Source organism: Sapajus apella, unplaced genomic scaffold (assembly GCF_009761245.1).
Source record: "Sapajus apella isolate SASKATOON/1434 unplaced genomic scaffold, GSC_monkey_1.0 scaffold14, whole genome shotgun sequence".
Taxonomy (NCBI): Eukaryota; Metazoa; Chordata; class Mammalia; order Primates; family Cebidae; genus Sapajus; species Sapajus apella.
The window spans coordinates 12,190,165-12,195,185 of NW_022436954.1; the positions used below are offsets into that span (position 1 = coordinate 12,190,165).

General features: G+C 41.7%; 1 protein-coding gene across 1 annotated transcript in view; it reads left to right on the top strand.

The window, feature by feature from the left end:
- The first annotated feature begins 2,014 nt into the window (after positions 1-2,014).
- The window catches only part of GLYAT (glycine-N-acyltransferase), a 30,222-nt gene continuing 27,215 nt past the window's right edge, over positions 2,015-5,021 (top strand). The window contains exon 1 of the mRNA XM_032282132.1: positions 2,015-2,201. The gene's annotated coding sequence lies outside the window, so the exon portion shown is untranslated. The remainder of the gene's footprint in view (positions 2,202-5,021) is intronic.

Below are 5,021 nucleotides of genomic sequence, written 5' to 3' on the forward strand. Positions count from 1 at the left end.
CTGGTGAGGAGTTGTGATCTCTTTTAGGAGGAGAGGTGTTTTGGTTTCGGGTGTTTTCATCCTTTTTGTGCTGGTTTCTTCCAATCTTTGTGGGTTTATCCACCTGTTCTCTTTGTAGTTATTGACTTTCAGATTGGGTCTCTGAGTGAACGTCCAGTTTGTGGATGCTGAAGTTACTTGTTTTTCTCAGCTTTCCTTCTAACAGTCTGGCCCCTCTGCTGTAGGACTGTTGAGGTCCACTCCAGGCCCTGCCTGCTGGGGGATTGCCTGCAGCAGCTGCAGAACAGTAAGGGTTGCTACCAGTTTCCTCTTCTGCTATCTTTGTCCCAGTAGGATGCCCACCAAATGTCAGTCTGTTCTCTCCTTTATGAAGTGACTCTTTGGATATATGGGGGTCAGGGAGCTGCTTGAGGAGACAGTCTGTCCTTTATTGGAGCTCAAGTCCTGAGCTGTGAGCTCTGTTGTTCATTCAGAGTTGCTGGGCAGGTACGTTCAGGTCTGCTGCAGCAGATCTCATAAACTCCCTTTTTTTTTTCCCCCAGGTGCTCTCTCCCAGGGAGTTAGGGCTTTATTTATGAGTTTCTGTTGTTTTGCTGCCTTTTTTTTTTCTTTCAGGGCTGCCCTGCCCAGCGAGGAGGCAGCCTAGTCACTGTCTGCCTGCAGAGGCTTTGCTGAGCTGCTGTGGGCTCCACCCAGCTGCCGTGTGATCTCCCTGCAGTCCTATTTATATGGGTGTAGTTAGAACTGCCTTGGCAATGGTGGCCTACCTCTGTTATGGTGGACTATCTCTGTAGTGGCAGGTTGCCTCGGCAACGGCGGGTTGCCCCAGCAATGGAGGGCTGCCTCACTGATGGCAGACTGCCTCTGTAGTGGTGGAGTGTCTCAGTAATGGCGGATGCCCCTCCGCCACAGAGCCGGACCCTCCTGGGTTCAGCTGTGCTTGTTGTGAAACTCTCAACCCAGAGCATTTTCAATTACTGTTTTTTTTGTGTGTGGGGAGGTGCTGGGACCAGCTGAGCCTGATCACCTGGCTCCCTGACTCAGAGTCTTTTTTTGTTGTTGTTGTTGAATGGTCAACTGTCTCCCAGTGTTCCAGTCGCCTGTTGAAAAGGCGCCAGGATCTCCCGTGCCATGACTCACTGAGCCGGCTGAAACAGTGGCGCTGAGATTCCTGGTGGTTTTTTTGCCTAGGAATCTCCTGGCCTGGCTCGCTATTTCAGATGAATGGGTGATTCTGCTGTCTCAGGACTCCAATCACCAGCTAAGAGGGCACCTGGACCAGTGTCTTTTGTACGGAGAACTGCCACACCTGGGAGCGGGCAAAGCGGCCGCGCGGGCTGATACAGCCGTGCCGACCGAAACAGCCTTGCTGGCGACCCGTGGGGCTCCTTCACCTGGAAATCTCCTGGTCTGTGGGCAATAAAAATCCATCTGGAAATGCGGCGTCCACTCACCCTCTGCACTTTCACTGGGAGCTGCAATCCTGAGCTGTTCCTAGTTGGCCATCTTCCCCCAATCTCACTTTGGTTTTCATAGTAATTCCATGACCTGTGAGAACATGGATTAACCTGGAAACCATCATTCTCAGGAAACTGACACAAGAGCAGAAAATCAAACACTGCATGTTCTCACTCATAGGCAGGTGTTGAACAATGAGAACACATGGACATGGGGAGGGGAGCACTACACACTGGGGTCTGTTGGGGGGAAATAGGGGAGGAACAGCTGGGGGTGGGGAGTTGGGGAGATAGCATGGGGAGAAATGCCAGATATAGGTGAAGGGGAGGAAGGCAGCAAATCACACTGCCACCTGTGTACCTATGCAACAATCTTGCATGTTCTTCACATGTACCCTGAAACCTAAAATGCAATAAAAAAGATTAATTAAAAAAACAAGAGAGAAGATCATGGGCATATAGCCAGCCTCTCAACCATGCAGAGCCAATTCTTCAACATAGGCCCATGAGGGGCAGGGTTGAATTCCACTAGAAATGACACCAGAATTTTTTGCCAGCTTAGTACAAGGTCCACATTACAAGGCAAAGCTCAGAAAAATTTCTGGAGGAAATGTACCAAAGCTCACTCTGCATAACTCTGCTGAACTGACAGCATCAGGAAGAAATTTATTCTCCTAGAAGGGTGCTGCTCATCATTTCTTCCTGGAAACATCTGCAGAGACTAGTGTAGAGACAGCTTTTCAGGTGAGGACACATTACGAAGTATCAGATACATAATATGAACAAGTCTAAAGATCTAATGTACAACATGAGAAATATAGTTAATAGAATTGCATTGTAAGCGGGATTCATGCTAAATGAGTGGAGTTTAGCTGCTCTTGCCACAAAAGCAACAAAAAATAAGTAACTACGTGAGATAATAGATATATTAATTTGCTTTGCAATGGTAACTTTTCACTATTTAAATGATCTCATAACATCATATTGTATACCTTAAATAGACACAATAAAAATCTTTTTTTAAATGTAATCATTGCTTTGTGACACCTCTTCCACTTAAGCAAGTGAAATTAAAACGCCTGTATTATGTTATGCTCAGAATATGCAGGCAAATATGCTCTAGGATAAGAATGAACTTTCACTTAAGAAACACATTGCTGGTACCTACTTTGTAAATGGCAGTTTGCTAGCTACCATGAAAATCCTTAGACCTTTGTGCTCTGAACTGTTAAATTAATGAAGAGATCTGAGAGTTTCTTGGAAGCAGGTGGACAAATAGAATACTGAGTGTGTGGAGAACACACTGAAAACATTACAATATTTAATCTTGGTCACATTACACGTGAGGCAGTTTTTCCTTACACTACTGATAAGAAGGTTGTTGCACTTAAAGTAGAGGAAATAAGTAGATCAATAAGACAAGAATACAGCCAAGATTTCTTGTTTATTTAAATTATACAGAAAACAAATTTTACTTTAAAGATTTAATCTATAATAGTACCACGACCATCTATTTATTTATTTCGATTTGCCTGTGTTCTCTCTTAAATCTGAACTTTATATGTCGTATGTGAACTGTTTTGTGACTTATCTTTTCTCATTTTGTTTGAACACTGTCCCAGTGTCTATATGTATTATATATAATGTCTGTATACATTATATTAATGCCTTAGGGTTCAATCACTCTGTGGGATCATATTTTATATTACCTTGCCCTATTGCTGCACATAGAGATTTTGTTCAGGACTTTCTTATGTGTGTGTGACTTTATATCATTCTATTTAAAGTTTTTGTTTTGTTTTGTATTTAGAGACAGGGTCTCACTCTATTACTCAGACTGGAGTGCAGTGAGATAAACATAACTCATTGTAACCTTGAACTTCAGGGCTCAAGTGAGCCCAGGAATGGATTTCAGTGGAACTGACATCTGAATTTTTTGCCAGCTTAGTACAAGTTCTGCACTACAAGCCGCAACTCAGAAATTTCTGGAAGAGTCATACCAAAACTCACTCTGTGAGACTGGTCAGATTATGTAGTCAATACTCTTTTCCTCTCCTTCCCATTCAAGTATGTGCAGTAAATGCAAGGCACTGGGAAAGATATGAATGAGGTCTGATTTGCAGAATGCAGTCTTTTTTTTTTCTACTTACACAAAACAGCAAATTATTTGCATGGAGTGATGAAAACTGTTAGAATTTTCCACCTTAAGTAGCTAGGGCTACAGGTGTGTGCCACCATAGCCAACTAATTTTTGTTTTTGTAGAGATAGAGGTCTTTCTGTGTTGAACAGGCTGGTCTCAAACTTCTTCCCTCAGTTAATCCTCCCTTGTTGGTCTCTGAAAGTGCTGGATTACAGGTGTAAGCCACCATGCTCATCCTAGAGTTGTTTTCTTCTTTTAAACTGTTTTCTTTGGATTAATTCCACTTCTGTAATAACTGGACTAGGATCAAAGATTCTGAAGTTTATGCCCAAGGATGCTGTTCACTGCCAGTGCTGCCAGCTGCAGTGGTTGTGTCATATTTTCTGGAAAACCTCAGTCTCCGTAGCTTTCAGTTTACTCCAGCCAAGCATGAGAACCATACTTGGTTGTTAATTTGTAAGTACTTCCTTTGAGAGTGGTTCCAAACTCTACTCTTCAGAAAATATAGTACTATCACACTCTACAGATTTGACATTAAACTCTACTTTGTAACTTCCTTATGAGTTGCCTCTAGATTAAAGACAAGGCTAGCCTTTAGGAAAGTTATTTTTTTAATCATCCTAAGACCCTTAGATATGAGACATGGTCTAGAGTTTTCTTCAAGCTATTATGTAGTATAAAATAGCTGGAAACTTTTCTCATGTCCAGGATATACTATGCATTTAACATATATATGTTTATTGAATGAATGTATTATTAATGTCTCTATACTTTTGGAAAGTGGAGTGATTAGACAGACAAATTAATACAAGCATTTCATGTATTCAATCATTCATCACCCATATACTGAGGGCCTACTATGTGCCAAATACTGTACTAAGAATTACTAATAAGAGAATAAATAATTTCAGCTTCCTCCCTCAGAAGAATTCAACATCCAGAAAAGAAAATTCAACTTTAAAACATCATGTTGAACAGTGTAAATATGTATGGTATTTGTCGATTGAAAGAAGAAAACTTTAACCCAACATAACAAGTTATATAATTGAAATATGCACAAACACTTATGAGAACACAGAAAAGGAAGTGACTTTTTCAGCCAGATGTGAGAGACAGTGAAGAAATCACTAGTTGTAATAGGCCTACAGCTAAACTTTAAGGGGTAGGTGGAAGCTTAATTTAGAAGGCAGAGCTGAAATAGGAAATTTCAAACTGGGAATAAATGCAGAAAGACCAGAAGGGCTGAAGCAGACACTGTGTTGAATAAATGCACTGTGGTCTTACATGGTGAACAGTAGCAACAGAAGAGGCTAGAAGGGTAGACTAGAGTCAGACGGTAAAAGAAGAATCCCTGGGCTAAGGTACTAAGGTAGTTTCTTTTTATATATGCCCAGATTGGTAATTAGACAGACCCTATGGACTT